This window comes from Scyliorhinus canicula, chromosome 4 (assembly GCF_902713615.1).
Source record: "Scyliorhinus canicula chromosome 4, sScyCan1.1, whole genome shotgun sequence".
NCBI lineage: Eukaryota > Metazoa > Chordata > Chondrichthyes > Carcharhiniformes > Scyliorhinidae > Scyliorhinus > Scyliorhinus canicula.
In genome coordinates, this window is record NC_052149.1 from 201,809,640 (window position 1) to 201,832,947 (window position 23,308).

Consider the following 23,308-nt stretch of genomic DNA (forward strand, 5'->3'; position numbering starts at 1 on the left):
TTCAGGAAAAGTTTCTATTACCACCCTCTGCCCACAGCTAGATGGAACATGGGAAATTGAGATAACAGGGGTACAATGGTGAGAATTTTTGCCTTATTTTGTAAAACCATATTAATAATAATAATAGTCTTTATTATTGTCACAAGTAGGCTTACATTAACACTGCAACGAAGTTACTCTGAAAATCCCCAAGTCACCACATTCCGGCACCTGTTCGGGTATACGGAGGGAGAATTCAGAATGTCCAATTCACCTAACAAGCATGTCTTTCGGGACTTGTGGGAGGAAACCGGAACACCCGGAGGAAATCCACGCAGACACAGGGGGAGCATGCAGACTCCGCACAGACAATGACCCAAGCCGGGAATTGAACCCGGGACCCTGGCGATGTGAAGCAATAGTGCTAACCAAGGGCTACCGTGCCGCTTCTGGTAAAGGCCAAACAACCTTTAAGGCTATTCCATGCTAAGGCACTATAATTTGGTCCATGCAGAGTTCTGCCAAATGCATTTAATCTCCTGTGGGGAAAAAAAATTACAAACTTTCTCCAAGTCCTTAAAGTCCTTAAAACAAAGCAAAATAAGGCTCTAGTATTCATATTGAGTTTACAATCTACTTTAGGCGCCACAGCTAAAAGGCATAACAATTCAGCAAGCACAGAAGCTTAGGAGCTATTATAATCCATGTCACATTCAATCATTTCTCTCTGCACTTATCCTTCTAATGCTCAATGCTGTTACTCTTCCGATACCTTTCAAACTTATTTTAAAGGTGTTTAATCAATGCTATATTAATTGCTTTAGCTGGGAGTCTGTTACGCATATACATAACTGTCAAGAAAATCCTTTTAATTCTTGCCTTATGCCTTTAATTTTTCCTCCTAAATGAGGTTTTAATAAAAGACATATGTTAAAATAAACAGTCCTCTTAATCATAGTTGTGATAATCTCCGAGAATTATCGGAAAGTCATGAAAGTTGCTTATGAGTTCATAGATTTTAAAAAGAGATACTCATTTGTAAATATTTAAAATGATAGCACTGCTGTAACTGAAAACAACTGCATTCAAAGAAACAGTGCTGAAGACACAGTCAAAGGTATTCTGTGTTATGCAAGAGGAGAAATGGGTGCCCGGAACATATACTGAAGGAGGTGGTCTCCCATAACTAGAGAATGATGGTGAGGCAAAGAAAGGGAAATGTTTCACCATCTGCTTCATACTTGGGACGCGATCTATCAGCCTCGTCTCGCCTGACTCAGGAGGCAGCGAGGCCAGTAAAATCTGGTGAGAGACCTCTCGTGAGATTTATTGGCCTCGTCACGCCTCACGAGATCTAACGAGATCCCGCAAGGCATCGCAATCTGGATCCCGCCAAATGAGGGTGCCAATTAGCACTGATTTCTACAAATGTGGAATAGGCATACCAGCACTTGAGGGGATCTCCCTGACGAGCGGAGGCCCCTGGATGGTTGGGCACTGGGCAAGGCGGCACTTCCAGGCTGGCAGGGACACTGCCAGGGTGCCAGGACCAAGGTGCTCAGGTGGTATCTTGTTCATGCCGGGGTTCAGGCCCAGGATGCCCTGCCCTTAAATGGTGGGGTGCAGGTGTCTTGATGATCCCCTAATCGGTAAGTTGGGGTGTTGTGGGGGTTCGGAGGCCACAGTGCAGAATGTGATGATATGATCTGCATACTCGTCTGCCATTGGGCCAGAACGTCGGCTTACCATTGGCCCTGGTCGGTCATGTGCCTCTCGACCGATTGGCCGAGAGGCTGAGTTAACCACGCCTCTATCAACGAGGTATAAATGCTCAGAAGCCTGACGATCGTTCCTTTCCACTGTAGACGATCGCCAGGCTGTGTTCTAGTTAATTAAAGCCTGACATTGGTAAATCACTCGCCTCGCGTGCAATCGATGGTGCATCAATTTAATTAACTACAACTTTGAAGATGGAGTTCCGCATCAAGCCCGAATGCCTCCGCATCAGCCCGCAAACTCCGAACTCTACAGAACTTTTCAAACTCTGGCTGACTTGCCTCGAAGGGTTCCTGGCATCTACAACCACCCCCCCCACCGGGGCACAGAAGCTGCACGTCCTCCACTCCAGCGTGGGTATTGCCGCTTACTCAATAATCGAAGACGAAACAGATTATGATGACGCTATACGGAAGCTAAAAGGACAATTCCTCAAACCGATCAACAGGGTATTCGCTCGACATCTGCTGGCCACCAGAAAGCAGGTCCCCGGTGAGTCTCTAGACCAATACGCCCGGGCCCTCTGTGCCCTGGGGAGAGGTTGCGCCTGTGAAGCGGTGTCCGCTACAGAGCACATGGAGCTACTCGTCAGAGACGCTTACGTGGCTGGGATGCTGTCCCCCGTGATCCGCCAGCGGATGCTGGAAAGAGACGAACTCAGTTTAACGGAGACACTGACTCTCTCCGCCTCCCTGGAGGTCGCAGATCAAAGCGCTCGCACCTATGACCCTGGCCAGGCCGCCTCCTGGCACGCTTCCCACCAGCTACCCACCGCTCCCGGCCTCCCTCAGGCTTGTGCCGTGGGGCGCCCAGATAAATCCGCGGGGCCCCGCTGCTACTTTTGTGGGTACGCTAAGCACCCTCGCTCGCGCTGCCCAGCCCGCTCCGCCCTCTGTAAGAGCTGCGGGAAGAAGGGCCACTACTCCACGGTCTGCCAGGCCAAATCGCTGGCTGCAGCGCTTCTGGAAGCTGCACAGCACTCTCCCCCCCCCTCCCCCAGGCCTCTGCAAACGGCCTGTGTGCCTCCCTCTCTCCCCCAGGGCCGCCCCAGCTGCTCCCGACTCGCGCCCCGCCGGCCGACATGCGCACCTCCCCGGCCCCTCCAGGCCTCTGCCTGCCCGCCGCGCACGTTTCTCCCCCCCGCCCCCGGGCCCCGGCGCCCGACCGGCTCGCCTCTCCGGGCCCCCCTGGTCCCTGCCTGCCCGCAGCGGCCCTGCTTCCCTCGCTCCCGGACCCCGGCTCCCCCCACCCCCGGGCCCCGGCGCCCGACCGGCTCGCCTCTCCGGGCCCCCCGGTCCCTGCCTGCCCGCAGCGCAACTCGGCTCCCCCCCGCCCCCGGCCCCCCGCACCCGGCCCGCGCGCCTTACCTCCGCCCACAGCTGATGCACCTAGCCGGCGTCCTGGAGCCGGCTTCCGCATCCCCACAGCTGATGCACCTAGCCGGCGTCCTGGAGCCGGCTTCCGCATCCCCACAGCTGATGCACCTAGCCGGCGTCCTGGAGCCGGCTTCCGCATCCCCACAGCTGATGCACCTAGCCGGCGTCCTGGAGCCGGCTTCCGCATCCCCACAGCTGATGCACCTAGCCGGCGTCCTGGAGCCGGCTTGTGCATCCCCGCAGCTGATGCCGGTCACTCACCTCTTGGAGCCGGCCTGCGCGCCTCTCTGCTCACAGCGCCGGCAACGCTAGCTCCGCCTCCAGCGGCCACGAGGGCTTCCTGGGCGCCGCCATCTTGGGGTGCCGACCCCACGTGCGGGTCCTGGGCGCCGCCATCTTGGGGCCCCTACCCCACGTGCGGGTCCTGGGCGCCGCCATCTTGGGGAACAGACCTCACCTGGGGATCCTGGCCACCGGCTTCCACATCTGCCACGCAAGGTCCCTCCAGCATGGAATCGGACAGCGACGACGGATTTTCTCCACGGCTCGCGGCCGTTCACCCCACATATGGATCCTGGCCACCGACTTCCACATCTGCCACGCAAGGTCCCTCCAGCATGGAATCGGACAGCGACGACGGATTTTCTCCACGGCTCGCGGCCGTTCAACTCGACCAGTCTCATCCACGCACGCTCGCCAAAACGACTACGCTGATCCACCTCAACGGCCACAAGACGGACTGCCTGCTGGACTCCGGGAGCACGGAAAGCTTCGTTCACCCTGACACGGTAAGACGCTGCGCGCTCCCTGTCCATCCCGTAACACGCAAAATCGGTTTAGCCTCAGGTTCGCACTCCGTCCACATCACCGGGTGCTGCATCGCGGACCTCACGGTCCAAGGGAAGGTTTTTAAAAATTATAAATTCCTTGTCCTCTCTGACCTTTGCGCACCGGCACTCCTAGGACTGGACTTCCAGTGCAACCTGCAGAGCTTGACTTTTCAATTCGGCGGCCCTATACCCCCCCTCACTGTCTGCAGCCTCGCGTCCCTCAAAGTAGACCCTCCCTCCCTGTTTGCTAACCTCACCCCCGATTGCAAACCCGTCGCCACACGGAGCAGACGGTACAGCGCCCAGGACCGATCCTTCATCAGGTCCGAGGTCCAGAGGTTGCTGACGGAAGGGGTCATCGAGGCCAGCAACAGTCCCTGGCGAGCCCAAGTGCTGGTGGTCCGGACGGGGGAGAAAAACCGGATGGTCATCGATTATAGCCAAACCATCAATCGGTTTACGCAACTGGACGCGTATCCTCTCCCCCGTATCTCTACCATGGTAAACGAGATCGCGAGATACAAGGTCTTCTCAACTGTGGACCTTAAGTCCGCTTACCACCAGCTCCCCATCCGCGCGAGTGACCGACTGTACACCGCGTTCGAGGCTGACGGGCGCCTCTACCACTTCCTTAGGGTTCCGTTTGGCGTCACGAATGGGGTCTCGGTCTTCCAAAGGGAGATGGACCGAATGGTCGACAAGTACGGATTACAGGCCACCTTCCCGTACCTTGATAATGTCACCATCTGCGGCCACGACCAGCAGGACCATGACGCCAACCTCCAGAAATTCCTCCAAACCGCAAAACTCCTTAACCTCACGTACAATAAGGATAAATGCGTGTTTAACACCGACCGCCTAGCCATCCTCGGCTACGTAGTGCGTAACGGAGTGATAGGCCCCGACCCCGAACGCATGCGCCCCCTGATGGAACTCCCTCTCCCCAATACCCCCAAATCCCTCAAACGCTGCCTAGGGTTTTTCGCATACTACGCCCAATGGGTTCCCAACTACGCGGACAAGGCCCGTCCCCTCATGCAAACCACGACCTTCCCGCCGTCGGCGGAGGCCTGCCAGGCCTTTAGCCGCATCAAAGCGGACATCGCAAAGGCCACGATGCGTGCCATCGACGAGGCCCTCCCCTTCCAGGTCGAGAGCGACGCTTCAGAAGTAGCTCTGGCGGCCACCCTGAACCAAGCGGGCAGACCCGTGGCCTTCTTCTCCAGAACTCTCCAGGCTTCCGAACTCCGCCACCCATCTGTGGAAAAGGAAGCCCAGGCCATAGTCGAAGCCGTGCGACATTGGAGGCACTATTTGGCCGGCAGGAGGTTTACCCTCCTCACAGACCAACGGTCAGTAGCCTTCATGTTTGATAATGCACAAAGGGGCAAGATCAAAAATGACAAGATTTTACGGTGGCGGATCGAGTTGTCCACGTACAACTATGATATCTTGTATCGTCCTGGGAAGCTCAATGAGCCTCCTGATGCCCTGTCCCGCGGTACCTGCGCCAGCGCGCAGATAGACCGCCTCCGCTCCCTCCACGCAGACCTCTGCCATCCAGGGGTGACCCGCCTACACCACTTCATTAAGGCCCGCAACCTGCTCTACTCTATCGAGGAAGTCAGGACAGTAACCCGTGACTGCCACATCTGCGCCGAGTGCAAACCGCACTTCTACCGCCCCGAGCGCGCACACCTGATCAAAGCATCCCGCCCCTTTGAACGTCTCAGCATTGACTTCAAGGGGCCCCTTCCCTCTAACAACCGCAACATTTACTTCCTGGCGGTTATCGACGAACACTCCCGCTTTCCCTTCGCCATTCCCTGTCCCGACATGACCACATCGACCGTCATTAAGGCCCTACTCTCCATCTTCTCACTGTTCGGCTACCCCGCGTACATTCACAGCGATCGGGGGTCCTCATTTATGAGCGACGAGCTGCGTCAATTCCTGCTTGACAGGGGCATCGCCTCTAGCAGGACGACCAGCTATAACCCCCGGGGTAACGGACAGGTCGAGCGGGAGAATGGTACCATCTGGAAGACCATACTACTAGCCCTCCGGTCTAGAAATCTCCCTATTTCCCGATGGCAAGAGGTGCTCCCCGATGCCCTACATTCTATCCGCTCACTGCTCTGTACTGCAACTAATCAGACACCTCATGAGCGTCTCCTTGTTTTCCCCAGGAAGTCGTCCTCCGGATCCCCTCTCCCGACGTGGCTGGTCACCCCCGGGCCCATCTTGCTCCGGAAGCATGTGCGGGTGCACAGGTCCGACCCATTGGTGGAGCAAGTCCAGTTACTCCACGCTAACCCGCAGTATGCGTATGTAGAGTACCCCGACAGTCGGCAGGACACGGTCTCCCTCCGGGACCTGGCACCCGCCGGCGTGCAGCCCCCCCCCCCCCCCCCACCACAGACCCCCCCTCCCCTTTTTCACCCCAGCACCCCACTCAGCTTCCCCATCCCTCATCCATGGCGTCTCCGCGGCCAGCTCAGGTGACGGAGACTACTCGAGGTCTATCGCTCCCGGACTCCAGAACATCAGCAGGACCATCAGCCGATCCGACGACACCGCCTCCACTACGGCGCTCGGCCAGGACGTCAAGGACCACCAAACGACTTATCGAATCCATCTAGAGTTCTACGGTCCCATGGACTTCCTTATATTGTTATGTCTGGGCCAGTGGCAAGCCCCCAAATTCGACAAGGGTACGGAGAGAAAATTATTCTCCCGACGGCTACTCATATCATCAGTTCTTCCCCCCCCCCCCCCACCCCGGGTCTCGTTCACACCCCCCCCCCCCCCCCCCCCGCCTTCCTTCTCCGTAAGGGGTGAATGTGATGATATGATCTGCATACTCGTCTGCCATTGGGCCAGAACGTCGGCTTACCATTGGCCCTGGTCGGTCATGTGCCTCTCGACCGATTGGCCGAGAGGCTGAGTTAACCACGCCTCTATCAACGAGGTATAAATGCTCAGAAGCCTGACGATCGTTCCTTTCCACTGTAGACGATCGCCAGGCTGTGTTCTAGTTAATTAAAGCCTGACATTGGTAAATCACTCGCCTCGCGTGCAATCGATGGTGCATCAGAGTTCAGAGACCGGGGCACCATTTAAAAATGGTGCCCTGATCTCTTCTTGCGCTGGTGAGCAGAGCTTGTTACTGCAGGAAATGGGACTAAGTACGGCCTCAGTGGTGCATTCCATGCCAAGGCCTAGAAATTAAGCAGAGTCCCAATTAATAGCAGGATCTTTCTTGGTGCTGTTAAATCACGCCATTGGTTTCTATTAGCTGAGGTTTGAGTTAGAGATGGTACCAGAAATGCTGGGCTCTTAAATTGTTAGCTAGGAATACAGTGCTCGATACCAGTGATGCAGGCAAGTAGAATGTATTCATGAGCAACCGGCTATCCAGGAGAAAGAAATGAAAGTATGGAGAAAAGACAAGTAGTAACTATGGGAATTCCAAAGTTCCAAATGGTTCTCAAATGAGTGAATGGAGGAAGTGCTGTAAGGTGGGGGCAGGGTGTTCAAAGGTGGGGGGGAATCAGGATTTCAGCTTCCCAGGAATGTTTTCTGTTGCAAGAGAAGTTCTACAGACAGAATGGTATGTGTCTAAATTTAAACTGTATCAATGTCCTTATGTCGAGGGCAAATAGAGCTTTGAACGAAGATTCAATGAGCAGGGAGGAATAAAACCTTATAGTACGTGGCAGACGCATTATGAATAAGTTTAACAAAGGGGTAAAACAGACAAAAATGGTATGGCTAAGTGGAAGGAGGATAAAGAGACATATCATAGATTGGATAGGGACGAGGGTAATGGAAAGAACGGTGAAAGAAAAAAAAGGATGGAGTGTGTTTGGAGCGTTTAGATCACCCACATTCAAAAACCCAGGTGAAACATTTTGGATCCATGCTTCTAACATGCACTTGGTAGGCATGTTGAGGAAATACACTTGGGCAGCCTATAATCATCCACCTTATTGTAATCAAAAATAATGGATGCGTTTCAATTGGGTGCTAAATTGGAGAGAGACAATAAAGTCTTATTAAGCTGCTGACAAATTACCAAAGGAACCAAAGAAAATGGGGATAATTTTGACATTAGGTGATAATGTAATTGAGCAATATCAGTTTAAAAAGTGTTGCCATTGGTTGTCAAATCTTTAATAAGGGGGCATAGAATCAGATTTCGCACAGAAAGGAAGGAGAAAGTTGAAAGTCATTTTTCACAGCATGCTACGAGGATATGGTATGTGTTACCGTTACTTTGGGGTTAACGTTTCAAGTTAGTACTCTGAGACAGAGCCTTGCTCACTGGAAAGATCAATTAGAGATTATTAGAGCAGGAGATCAGAGTAGCATGTTCATATCCCTCCCAAATTACCAGTTATTAATTATAATGATTAGGAAAGCAGGGGGTTGGCAAATTGGGTACACTGACCTCTGCACTTAATTATCTCATCTACACTCACTATCGAGCCAGCTCTACTTCGGGAGAACAGACTTGCAGAAGTCACTCTCTACTTTACTTAAAAGGGAATTGGTTATTTATTTGAAAAGGATGACTATCAAAGGATTAGGGAAAATTGAAAGGCTAGCACTGGCACTGTACAGTTATGATTCTATATGATGGCAAGAACAACATGATATACAGAACAACGTGAATATCTGTACAACACAGAGCCAGGCAGAGATCTATTGAATTAGAAGATCACCAGTAATCTGCAGAACTCTGAACCAGTTAAGGTCCTTTAGCATATTGACTTAGTCAAAGGGTCGGTGCTGACTAGATGGGCCAAATGGCCTCTTTCTGTACTCTACGGATTCTATGAGACCACAACAGTCCCCCAGATACCAGGACACAACCTACTGGACAGACTATTAGCTCAGGACAAAGTAGGGGACAGTAATTGTGCCGACACATATGGGCAACTGTTAGAAGAGGTAAGGGCCCCACTGGATGAAACGCAATAAAGATTGGGGGAGGAACTGGGCAAGGAGGTAGAGGGAGTACTCTGGATCGAAGCACCGCACAGGGTAAACTCCACATCCTCATGTGCAGGGCTGATCCTAACACAGCTAAAAATGTTGTACAGGGTGCACCTGACCAGGACACTCATGAACAGGTTCTTCCCAGAGGTGGAGGATAAGTGCCAGCAGTGCCAGGGAGGTCTAGTCAACCACACCCACATGTTCTGGTCCTGCCCCAAACTCATCAAGTTCTGGACCGCCTTCTTTGAGGCCATGTATAAAGTGGTGGGGGTGAAAATGGAAACATGCCCTTTAGTGGCGGTCTTTGGGTGTCAGTGTATCCAGAGCTTCTTGTGGGGAAATGGGCGATGCCCTGGTCTTCACCTTCCTGATTGCCCCATGGAGACTCTTGCTTGGATGGAGGTTGGCAGCGCTACCCAGGGCCGGAGACTGGCTCTCCGACCTAGCAGAGTTCCTAAAACTAGAAAAAATAAAATTCACCGTCAGGGGTCAGAGGAAGGGTTCCATTCCACCACACGTGGAAACAATTCACCAGCCTCTTTGAAGGTCTGTTTACGATCAGCAAGTTGGGGGGGGGGGAGGGAGGTGAGGCGATGAGCAGGGGGGGAGGGGGTAGGAAGGAATAGCCAAGAAAGGGAGGAGGGGAAACTGGGGTGAGCTCCAGAGGCCTCTGCATCATATGGGACTGCCAGTCCTGTAGGCTCCCCATTGTCTGCACCATTGTGCGGACGTCCTTAGCAATGCTCCTCAGTGACTGAGCCATGCTCTGCAGTGCCTTGGCAATGACCACCTGCATCTGAGACATGTCCCTCAATGACTGGGACAAGATGTCGAGGCCCTCAGACATGGTCATCACAGACTGAGTCATGCCTTGGACACCACCATTCAAGATGTGGACGTCGTGCTCCAGGTTTTCCACTGCGCTGCCATCCTCGCAATGTTGACCTCAGTGCCATGCATTGTTGGCACCATCTCCTGCGCCTGCAGCCTTTAGGACTCCTCCAATCGGCCTTGCACTGGAATGTTGCTGATATTCCCTCCTGAATTTCACGGCTGTGTGTGGTGGTATGATTAGCATAGCTGCCTGCCATTGGTGCAGAACACCGGCTTACCATTGGTCCAGGTCGGTCATGTGCCTCTCGACCGGTTGGGTGAGACCAGTCATGTGACGGCTCCCCGATTGGTCGAGAGGCTGAGTTAACCCCGCCTCCAGGGCAGGGTATAAATACCCAGTACTCCCGGCGGTCGTCCTTATACTGTAATCGACCGCAGGGCTAACATCTAGCTGATTAAAGCCATACTTTTGTACAGCAACTCGTCTCGCGTTCAATTGATGGTACATCAATTTAATCAGCTAGAAATTTGGAGATGGAGCTCCGGATCAAGCCCGAATGCCTCCGCATCAGCCCACAAACTCAGAACGCGTCGGAAATCTTCAAGCATTGGCTGGCGTGTTTCGATGGCTACCTGGCGTCCGCAAGCAGCCCCCCCACCATGGCACAGAAGCTTCATATTCTCCATTCCAGCGTGGGCATGGCGGCCTACGCGATGATAGGAGAAGAAAAAGATTACGATGCGGCCATGGATAAGCTAAAAGGACAGTTTCTTAAGACGGTAAACAGAGTGTTCGCCCGACATCTGCTGGCTACCAGACAACAGTTCCCCGGTGAGTCCTTAGACGATTCTTACCAGGCCCTTGCTGTCCTGGGGAGGAGTTGCGCCTGCCTCCAGGTTTCAGCCACTGAGCACATGGAACTTTTGATCAGAGATGCTTACGTGGCTGGGATGCAGTCTGCCGCTATCCGCCAGCGGATGCTGGAAAGACGACCTCAGCTTAACTGAGGCATGGACTCTCTCCACCTCCCTGGAGGTCGCCGATTTAAACGTCCGCGCCTATGTCCCCAGCCACGCTGCAGCGCCCTGGGCCTCCTGGCACGCTTCCCCACTGCCATCCGCCGCTCCCGACCTCCCTCAGGCCTGCACCGCGGGACGCCCCGACAAGTCCGCGCTGCCCGGCCCGTTCCGCCCTTTGTAAGAGCTGCGGGAAGAAGGGCCATTTTTCGTCGATCTTCCAGGCCAAATCGGTCGCTGCTGTGCCGCGCAGCGACTGGGGATCTCCTCCTCCGGGCCCTTCCAGTGCACCGCGCCAATCTCTCCCCCCGCCCCGGCCCATGCGCCCGGCCTGCGCGCCTCTCCTCCTCCGGGCCATTCCGGGCCCTTCCAGCGCACTGCGCCATTCTCCCCCCCCACCCCCGGGCCCCTGCGCCCGGCCTGCGCGCCTCTCTGCCCCCGCTCTGAGCCGCTCCGATCGGCCCGCCAGCGCGCTAACCCTGCCCCCAGCAACCACGAGGGTCCTGCGGGCGCCGCCATCTTGGGCCCCGGACGCCACGTGCGGGTCCTGGGCGCCGCCATCTTGGGGCCCGATTCCACGTGCGGGTCCTGGGCGCCGCCATCTTGGGGCCCCGATTCCACGTGTGGGTCCTGGTCGCCGCCATCTTGGGGCCCCGACTCCACTTGCGGATCCAAGGCGCCGCCATCCTGGACTGGTACACAAAGTCCTGCCAGCACCTACTCGGCCGCCGACGACTATGACGATGGATCTTCTCCACGGCTCGCGGCCATTCAGCTCGACCAGTCACGTCCACGCACGCTTGCCAAGATGATGACGCTAATCCACCTCAACGGGCACGAGACGGGCTGCCTGCTGGACTCCGGGAGCACGGAAAGCTTCGTTCACCCTGCCACGGTAAGACGCTGCGCGCTCCCCGTCCACCCTGTAAAACACAAAATCGGGTTAGCCTCAGGTTCGCACTCCGTCCGCATCACCGGGTGCTGCATCGCGGACCTCACGGTCCAAGGGAAGGTTTTTAAAAATTATAAACTCCTTATCCTCCCCGACCTTTGCGCACCGGCACTCCTAGGACTGGACTTCCAGTGCAACCTGCAGAGCTTGACCTTCCAATTCAGTGGCCCTATACCCCCCTCACTGTCTGCAGCCTCGCGTCCCTCAAAGTGGACCCCCCCCCTCCTTGTTTGCTAACCTCACCCCCAATTGCAAAACCGTCGCGACCCGGAGCAGATGGTACAGCGCCCAGGACCGGACCTTCATCAGGTCCGAGGTCCAGAGGTTGCTGACGGAAGGGGTCATCGAGGCCAGCAACAGTCCCTGGCGAGCCCAAGTACTGGTGGTCCGGACTGGGGAGAAAAACCGGATGGTCATCGACTACAGCCAGACCATCAACCGGTTTACGCAACTGAACGCGTATCCTCTCCCCCGTATTTTCGCCATGGTAAACGAGATTGCGAAATACAAAGTCTTCTCCACTGTGGACCTCAAGTCTGCTTATCACCAGCTCCCCATCCGCGCGAGTGACCGCAAGTACACCGCATTTGAGGCTGATGGGCGCCTCTACCACTTCCTCAGGGTTCCATTCGGTGTCACAAATGGGGTCTCGGTCTTCCAACGGGAGATGGACTGAATGGTCGACAAGTACGGATTACGGGCTACCTTCCCGTACCTCGATAATGTCACCATCTGCGGCCACGACCAGCAGGACCTCCGAAAATTCCTCCAAACCGCAAAACTCCTTAACCTAACTTACAATAAGGATAAGTGCGTGTTTAGCTCCGACCGTCTAGCCATCCTCGGCTACATAGTGCGTGACGGAGTGATAGGCCCCGACCCTGAACGCATGCGCCCCCTGATGGAACTCCCTCTCCCCAATACCCTCAAATCCCTTAAACGCTGCCTGGGTTTCTTCGCTTACTACGCCCAATGGGTTCCCAATTACGCTGACAAGGCCCGTCCCCTCATTCAGTCCACGACCTTCCCGCCGTCGACAGAGGCCTGCCAGGCCTTTCGCCGCATCAAAGCGGACATCGCAATGGCCACGATGCGCGCCATCGACGAGTCCCTCCCCTTCCAGGTCGAGAGCGAAGCATCAGAAGTACCTCTGGTGGCCACCCTGAACCAAGTGGGCAGACCCGTGGCCTTCTTCTCCAGAACCCTCCAGGCTTCCGAACTCCGCCACTCCTCTGTGGAAAAGGAAGCCCAGGCCATAGTCGAAGCAGTGCAACATTGGAGGCACTATTTGGCCGGCAGGAAGTTTACCCTCCTCACAGACCAACGGTCAGTGGCCTTCATGTTCGATAATGCACAGAGGGGCAAGATTAAGAATGACAAGATCTTGCGGTGGCGGATCGAGTTGTCCACATACAACTACGATATCTTGTATCATCCTGGGAAGCTCAATGAGCCTCCTGATGCCCTGTCCCGTGGTACCTGCGCCAGCGCGCAGATAGACCGCCTCCGCTCCCTCCACGCGGACCTCTGCCATCCAGGGGTGACCCGCTTCTATCATTTCATAAAGACCCGCAACCTGCCCTACTCCATCGAGGAAGTCAGGACAGTAACCCATGACTGCCACATCTGCGCAGAGTGCAAACCGCACTTCTACCGCCCCGAGCGCGCGCATCTGATCAAAGCATCCCGCCCCTTCGAACGTCTCAGCATTGACTTCAAGGGGCCCCTTCCCTCTAGCAACCGCAACATTTACTTCCTGACGGTGATCGATGAATACTCCCGCTTCCCCTTCGTCATTCCCTGCCCGACATGACCACATCGACCGTCATTAAGGCCCTCCTCTCCATCTTCTCCCTGTTTGGCTACCCCGCGTACATACATAGCGATCGGGGGTCCTCCTTTATGAGCGACAAGCTGCATCAATTCCTGCTCAACAGGGGCATTGCCTCTAGCAGGACGACCAGCTATAACCCTCGGGGTAACGGACAGGTCGAGCGGGAGAATGGTACCATCTGGAAGACCATACTACTGGCCCTCCGGTCCAGAGATCTCCCTATTTCCCGATGGCAAGAGGTTATCCCCGATGTCCTACATTCTATCCACTCCCTCCTCTGTACCACAATAAATCACACATGTTTTTTGTTTTTGAACACTCTTCTTGTTTTCACCAGGATGTCGTCCTCCGGATCCCCTCTCCCGACGTGGCTGGCCGCCCCGGACCCATCTTGCTCCGGAAGCATGTGCGGGTGCACAAGTCCGACCCGTTGGTGGAACAAGTCCAGTTACTCCACGCTAACCCGCAGTATGCGTACGTGGAGTACCCCTGATGGTCGGCAGGACACGGTCTCCCTCCGGGACCTGGCACCCGCCGGCGTGCGGCCCTCCCCCCCCACAGACCCCCCCCTGTTCTTTTTCCACCAGCGCACCACCCAGGCCACCCCTCCCCCATCCATGGCATCTCCACCACCAGCCCAGGTTATGGAGACAGTTCAAGGACCATCACTCCCGGAGTCCAGGACATCAGCTGAACCACCACTATCGGCTGAATCAACGTCACCAACTCCACTGCGGCGGTCTGCCAGGACGTCACGGGCAACGAAAAGACTGATCGAGTCCATTTAACTCTCAACACCAATATGGACCTTGTATGGACACTGTGTACTGTTGTTAAATATCTGGGCCAGTGGGAAGCCAAGGATACATTTTTTTTCCTTCTCTCCGTACTACTCATACCACCAGTTCTCCCCCCCCCCCCCAGCTCTCGTTGACACCCCCCCGGCTTCTTTCTCCGCAAGGGGTTAATGTGATGGTATGATTAGCATAGCTGCCTACCATTGGTGCAGAACACCGGCTTACCATTGGCCCTGGTCGGTCATGTGCCTCTCGACCGGTTGGTTGAGACCAGTCATGTGATTGGTCGAGAGGTTGAGTTAACCCCGTCTCCAGGGCAGGATATAAATACCCAGTACTCCCGGCCGTCGTCCTTATACTGTAATCGATCGCAGGGCTAACATCCAGCTGATTAAAGCCATACTTTTGTCCAGCAACTCGTCTCGCGTTCAATTGATGGTACATCACTGTGTCTTATCATCTGCATCAGCTCTGGAAGAAACTTGTCCAGAGGTTCGGCATCAGGTTGGGACCCAGCTGTGTTCTGGGACCTCTGACTGCTGTCTCCCTCGGATGATCCTGCCCCCACCTGGTGTGCATCAGCAATTGTGAGGTGCTCACCAGATTTGTGCCCTGCAAGCCTGTCCACTAACGTTGTCCACCGAGGTGAGTGTCTCTGCACTGATGGTGTGATAGCTGTGACGCTTCGCTGGTGGTCTCCTCCGAGGTGTTCTCTTGGATGGCGAGTGGGAGAACGGCTCCGGATGGCCAGGTCTCATCAGATGGTGATCCTGTGACATAATGGACAGGTGGTCAGTGACAGGGAAGGATCATTTTGTCTGACATGAACAACTCATCTGGGTGAATGGGCCATGGATCCTCACCTCACTGGTGCAGGCCAACCTCTCTGCCGGTGACTGCTCTCTCCTCGGTCAACCCCGCGATTTCCAGGGCCCACTCCTCAAAGTTGGTGAGGACTTGAATCTCTGGGATTCATCTCACCTTGACCCTTTCCCGTTTATTATGGACTATCTTCTCCTACGGGGCAAAGAAATGACATTGTGAGCTGCATGCTTGATCGGTCAGGGGGTCCAAAGCAGGTGGCATGTGTGGGCACCGCTCCTGGACATGAAATGGTTCTGCTGATGAGTGCCTGAGGGTTCTGAGTAACAAGCACGAAGATCGGATGTGGGGTGGATGCGGGGTATCAGTCAGTCGATTGGGTGTGGGGGGGGGGGGTGGGGGGGGGAGGTTTTTTGGGGAATTTGAGAGGAGACAGGCGGAACTGATGCCAGGAGAGAGGTGCTAACTTACCTTTGCAGCTTGTTGGTGATCTCCTAACACTGGACGGTGATCCTCCTGGTTACGCTTCCCGCACTGACAGCCACTGCCACTATCTCCCAGGTGGCATTGCTGACCCTGCCGCTGGTCCTCTGACCCCCCTCGAGGGAACAGTGTGCCCTACCTCTCATCCACAACATCGAGACGCCTTGTGGGGTCGGCATCCCCAAAGCCAGGAGCAGGTCTGCGCGCTGCCATGCTTGTGTGTTGACTGGGAGTGAGTGGTGAGGGAGCGTTTAAAAACAGCTCCCCCTAGTTAGCAGTGAGCAGGCTGGGGTCCAAGTCTGGCAAATCAGACAACCGGGGAGCCAGTAACGACATGAATCTTGCGGGGGCTCATTTGTGGCACAAAGTGCTGTTGAATATGGGCCACGATTTCGCCAATGCAGCCGTCGCAAACCACCCCCACCAACGGTGCCCAAAATCAGACCCCTTATCTACAGCCTTACCCTGCAAACAAGCTGATCTCCATCAGCGTGGCAGCAGTGATGTGCCACTGGCCCAGCAAGAGCCTGATGGAAAAAGTCAGTGTGAAAGTCAGAACGCCACACAACGTGCTTCCATTTCTCACCCACTGACCCTCCCCCCAAATCCACCCACCCCGTATCTACAAACGTTACTCAAAATTCTGTCACATTTCCTGACCACCCTTGCATAAGTGCAGGTGCTGCTCTCTGTGACAGGGCCCTATGGGGCTCCAAAACCCAGAGGTCAGAAGCATCTCTGCAGTCAGGGTAGATGTGAACAGCCTGCCTCTGCCTCTGCTAAAGCCACAAGAGATTCAGCACATAGAAGCGGTAGGAAGTGCTTCTTCGTACGAAACCGAGGATTTCATTTTTAATTATTTTCGGCGTGAGTCACTAGCTGAACCTTCAAACTATTAGGGCATCCCTGGTGTCCTGGGCAACAATGTACACAGTAACTCTGCTAATGTGTCATTCATCTTCATATTACTCACCTTCTTCCACCTCCCCATCTTGAATATTGTCATCAAAACTGATGGGCGCCTTGATCATCCTTCATCCTAATTCTCTCTGCAGTACAGTTTTGTGCAGAATGCACAATTATTCTGTTACTAATACCACTACTATTTTGGGCAGCCTTGCTGCCAAGGATTGAAAGGCCCCTCCAGGCCTACCCAGGTGTCTGAAGTGCCTCTTCAATGGTTTGCTCATTGATACACATGGTGGGCAAATTAATCTTGTAGTTCTCTTGCAAGCCAGCCCTTATCTCGGTTTCCCAATACACCAAGGTTTGAAAAGTTGTACTGCCATGGTATAAAGCATCATTACAGCTCCCAGGGGATCTGGTGTAACCTACAAGAGCCTCTTTGTGTGGTTGCACATTAGCTGTTCAATGATGGAACACAATCCCTTGCAGCTGATAGAACCCTTGGTTCATCGCGTTATCCTCAGATTGTCAGGTATGTGCAATCGATGGCCCCTTGTGCCTGCGGGAAGCTCACCAGATTTGCAAATCTGATACCCTCCTCATTCTGTGAATTGTTGCTACAAGGGATGTTGAGATTAGTCAATGTCCTGGAAACAACCCATCTGTGACTTATACACCGCAGAAGTTTTTAGCCTATGATAAAGAGCAAGGCAGGATGAACAGTTACAAGTAATTATGGGCAAGGCAACATTGGGCTGATGATAATGGAGCCCAGGTGGTCCAGTGGTTAAGAGTCAATGCTTTCACCATGACGGCCCAAGCTCCAGAAGTCTTTGGTGATACATAGGAAAGAGCTTGAGGCAAAGAAATTGATGACAATGGTGATTTTCTAGGGGCTGGTTTAGCACAAGGCTAAATCGCTGGCTTTGAAAGCAGACAAAGGCAGACCAGCAGCATGGTTCAATTCCCGTACCAGCCTCCCCGAACAGGCGCCGGAATGTGGCGACTAGGGGCTTTTCACAGTAACTTCATTTGAAGCCTACTTATGACAATAAGTGATTTTCATTTCAATATGCAATGTTTGGCCAACTGGTTTAGCAGGGATGAGGAGTTTCCTGCATATGGGCAGCATGGTAGCACAGTGGTTAGCACTGTTGCTTCACAGCGCCAAGGTCCCAGGTTCGATTCCCGGCTTGCGTCACAGCCTGTGCGGAGTCTGCACGTTCTCCCTGTGTCTGCGTGGGTTTCCTCCAGGTGCTCCGGTTTCCTCCCACAAGTCCCGAAAGACGTGTTGTTAGGTAATTTGGGCATTCAGAATTCTCCCTCTGTGCACCTTAACAGATGCCAGAATGTGGCAACTAGGGGCTTTTCACAGTAACTTCATTGCATTATTAATGTAAGCCTACTTATGATGATAAAGATTGTCATTATTATTATTACATGTGGCAGGACAGGATAAGGAAGGGGTTAATAAGGCATATCTGATCTTAAACTTTATAGAGGCACAGAGTACAAATGCAAGGAAGTTATGGTGAATGTTTAAAAAATACTGGCTCAATCTCAACTGTGTCCAATTCTGGGCATTCAATTTTAGGAGCGATGAGAAGACATTATAGAGGATGCAAAAGACATTGATGAGAATGGTTCCAAGCTTAAGAGACTTGAGTTACATTAATAGATTGGAGAAGGTGGGGCTGTTCTCTTTAGAGAACAGAAGGTTGAAGACTTATAGAGCTGTTCAAAATCAAGAGCGGTCTTGATGGGTAATCAGGGAGAAACTGTTCTGATTGACAGGAGGGTTAAGATTCAGAGGACATTGAAAAAATAACCGGAGGCAGCATGAGAAATGATATTTTTATGCAGTGAAGGGTTTGGATTTGGAATGCTGTGCTCCACTCTATTCACTCTGTTTCCCCCCCACGCTGCTCTCCACATTTATGCTCTCCTGATCATTGAGTTCTCACCATAACGTGACTACCCTGCCATTGGGTGGTGATTGTGTTCCTCAGCTGAAGTCCTGTTAAAAAATCCACAGTGTCTCCTCCCATCCTCATGTTGTCTGTTTGAAGGTCTCCAAACTTCTGAAACATGTTTATGATCACAATCACTCACTGCATAATGTATGACAATGGAAATTGAGAAAGAAGCTGGAAGCACTGCACTTTTAATCATATTGGGTAATCAGAACTGTAAACAACCTCGAAAAGCGCCACTCAATTACCCTTCTGTTTCAATGGTGAATGTCCACAGCATTCGGAAACAATTTCTGCAGGCATTCAATTCAAATACCTGTTGAAATTTCTTCAAGTGCCTTGCATTAGCATGTGACAATGATCAATCATAGAACATAGAACATACAGTGCGGAAGGAGGCCATTCGGCCCATCGAGTCTGCACCGACCCACTTAAGCCCTCACTTCCACCCTATCCCCGTAACCCAATAACCCCTCCTAACCTTTATGGACACTAAGGGCGATTTTTCATGGCCAATCCACCTAACAAGCACGTCTTTGGACTGTGGGAGGAAACTGGAGCACCCAGAGGAAACCCACACAGACAGTGACCCAGCCGGGAATCGAACCTGGGACCCTGGCGCTGTGAAGCCACAGTGCAAACCACTTGTGCTGCCGTGTTGCCCATTGCAAAAGTAGCTGCAACTCAACCCATGACAATGATGGACTCAAGGTTGGTTGGGGTTTGAGAATTTTATAATTTATTTTCTCACTGGTTCCCAACCTATTCCAAATTACACCCCCACCCATCACCCATCCTATCCACCTATCTCTGCATTGTCCATTTCTAGTTCTTTGTTGTTGTCTCAAAACCCATCTACATTCTGGCTATACATAACTAAAGGGCTGATTTGTACATTTCTTTCAAGTAAGCTATATAATTAGGTATATCAAATTAAACAGATCAGTAATGACATGCAGACGCACATAAAAGAGAATTTTAAAATAACCTGTTATTACTGAACATCAGTTTGAACTGAGAGGAAAAGGAAACATAAATTCCTAATATTCTGTACTCAGCATTCTGTCTTTCAGTATAGAATACAATGTTTGAAAGTGCAATGTTATCTATTCCATTTTATGCCTATGTATTATTTGATAACGTCTGTGCATTGTAGAATTTGTGAGATGGTTGCCTTCCAGATCCAATTTCTGGAAGGTTTCATCTACACAAGGTGATTGATGCACGCTCTCAAGGTCAGCCTTCATGAGTGATTGCCCAGGTATCAAACTATTAAAGGAGAGATTTTTACAGATGAGTTATCAGCGAAGACCACACTAGGGATCAGCATAGGCAAGGAGTGGCCTATACACAGAGAAGGAATCACTTTCCTAATTTGTACACACCAAGGTTCCACAATTAGCACTGAGATAATGATCAGATAATCAGCTTTACGTGATGTTGGTTGAGGGATAAATATTAGCCAGGACTCGAAGTGGAAGCACCTCACCTTTCTTTGAGAAGTGCCAGTGGATTGTTTAAATCCACCTGAGACAACAGATACTTTAACATCTGATTTGGAAGAGAGCCCCCTCTGGCAGCGCAGCATTGCCTCAGACTCGTCCTGAATAAGGACTTCTGGCTGAGAGGCACAAGGACTACTACTGAGCAGAGGCTGACACTCAGGGTGCGATCTAGCTTTAAAAAAAGTGTGCGTTCTGGGCAAGGTTAGTGGGGTTGCTATAAGTGCCGGGAAGGTCCCCGCTGTCTAACGACACTCTGTTTTATTTTAGTGCCCCGGTGGGGAACGCCCCACCAAGGCCGCACCCGACGTAATTTCCTGCGCTCTGGCGAGCAAAGCTCTTCCATGCAGGAAAAGGAAAAGAGTGAGACGTCATTTTTAAATGGTGTCCTGATTTATTGATCACCCCCCTCCACCCCCCTCCCCACCCCCACACAACCTCCGGGACCCCCAATTCCCCAACTCACCTATAAGAAGGTCATCGATTTCCCCCCCTCCCCCACCCCACCTCACATGGGCAGAGCACCGCTGGGCCCGACCTAGCGCAGGAAGATGCCAACCTGACACCTTGCCAGTGCCGCTGACAGCCTGGCAGTTCCACTGGGTATGGCACTGCCTGGGTACCAGGTCAGCACTGCCAGGGTGCTGGGCTGGCAGTGCGAAGGTGTCCGGGTAGCATCTGTAGTACCAGGGTGCCACCCTGCCCGGAGGCTGACCTCCCATTTGTGGGAACACGTCCTAAACGGCTGGGGCCTCCTCAGTGAGGCTGGTAGATACTGGGTGGCCATTAGACATGGCACGAGCATGGCTAAGTGGGTTCTTAAACTCACTTAGCCATGCAAGACTGGTTATATCTGGTTAGATCTCGAGACGTGTAACAGCCGTCGGAATCACAGGGGTAATCTCTCCTGGGATCTAACGGCCACATTGCACCGGATTCCGGTGGGATGTGGCCGGTAGATCGCGCCCTTAATATAGGGAAAGGCAGTGGAAAGTGTAAAACAGAACCCATACAAATTGGAGTAAACCTGAGGGATTGTCTATTTTCCATTTTGCTCGAGTCTGTAGTATCTCAAAACCATTACTCATTATCATAGCAAATATTTACACATTTTGACCTCTGCACAAGGTTGTAATTTCTCCTTCTATCATAGGTTATCATAGAATTTACAGTGCAGAAGGAGGCCATTCGGCCCATCGAGTCTGCACCGGTTCTTGGAAAGAGCACCCTACCCAAGGTCAACACCTCCACCCTATCCCCATAACCCAGTAACCCTACCCAACACTAAGGGCAATTTTGGACACTAAGGGCAATTTATCATGGCCAATCCACCTAACCTGCACATCTTTGGAACATCTTTCTAAAACAACATCATGTATACTTCTGATGTTAACGCTTTACTCTACACACGTGAATAATGGTTACTTGATCAAGATATATAGTGGTAGCTTCCCCACCTCTGAGCCGGAAGCTCCGGATTCAAGGGCAGGACTTGTTGGCCACAGAAGGAGCCTCCGTGACGAGGTTCAACGGGCTGATAATCAGCCGGGGGATACTTCCACCACTTCTCCTTTACTCACCCCAAGAAAGGTTAAAAAATGTGTGAAGATATGCTAAGAACAATCAAGATACATGAGAGTGAAAAGAGCAGGGTGAAATGCGTTTATTATATACCTCCGAGTGGACCTCAGTCTTCACTTAACATAAGTAGACATTGCAAAAGTAGCTGCAACTCATATAGTTCAAAAAACTTAAATTGCAAGGCAACTTTAACTAGGTAATTGTGTTGACAGCAAGTGGATTGACTGTAAAGTGATACAATAAGATGTATGTTCAGTGTATAGTGGAAGTATAGCAAGCTCTCGCCTATCAGTCATTCATTCTTCTGGACAGTATAGCACATTATAGACCCAGTTGTTCTTTATTACTGACACGTCACCATCCATTTTGCATGAGAAAGGAGAAAGGGCGTTGGAGTCCATATCAACAAAATTAAATGTCAATCAGTGGCTGAATTACAAATAAACATGGAGGGATGTTGGGCAAGGAATCAATTTTGGTTCAACACCTGAGGTTACAGAGGGTCCAAAGACTGGGTGAGTACCATCAATACATACTGTACTTCTTCTCTTGAACATCTGCTATATTATCTGTGTAGCCACTGTAGCCACCTAAAATGGACACTGAACCAAACAAAATGGAGAACCGCTAAGACTACAGGGAAAAACAGTTTAGCCAAGGCAAACAGCCTGCAAACACTCATTAGCATTTTGCAAGCAGCAAAACCAGTTTCTGGCCAGGTGGAAGATCTCCAACCAAAGGTGATAATGGCAGAACGTTTTACATACTAATGAGGCAGTCCAGATCTAGGCACACACAATGGCAACATTTGGGTTTGAATAAGATACTTTAAGTGGATGTCCAGACAGAGCGGCACCAGAAGTATCCACTATAGAAACCGCCCCCACCATCGAGAAAGACCCTCACATTGGAGGAATTCAAAAGATATCGATTGGAAGCGATCCAATCGATACCTGAAGGTAAAGCCCGCCCAGGAAAAGGGAAGGACATTGGGGACCCCTATAAAAATAGACCCCACACATGGTCCTGTCTGTTGTTTCGTGCTCCGGCTTTGACCAAGACCTCCAACGTGTATCCTGACTCCAGCCGTTGAGCACCAGCCGCCGAACCGTAAGTGCCAATACGACGCTCGCTACGCGAACCAAGCCCGCTAGACCCCCAGTGACCAGCACGCTTTCTGAAGGTTGCAGACCAAGACCGGGACGAAGGCCTCGCTCCCTGACCTTGCCTGTTCCTGTGTAGTTAAGTATTCTGTTTGCTTAGTTTAGTCATAGCTTAGTCCCTTAGTGTGTGCATGCGTATTTATTATAATTGTATAATAAATATTGATCGTTTGGAACTTACTAATCGGTGTATCGTTTTATTACTTTGAACCTGACCTTGGAATATATGTGAGTTGTCTATACGGCAACTGGCGACTCCTGAGCTGAAAAATACATAGACAGAGCCTAGTGGTGTTAAGCACACGGCCTTTAACAGAGGCAAGTTAATACACCCCAATAAACGCGTTTTACACCCATAGCAAAACGTGCAACATCTGTAACCCATCAATTAATCTAAATTTTCTTTATTCTAAACTACCAATTTACTCTAATTGAAATCAAGGTCTGTTAAACTGACTGCAGCTGAGATTAACCTTTGG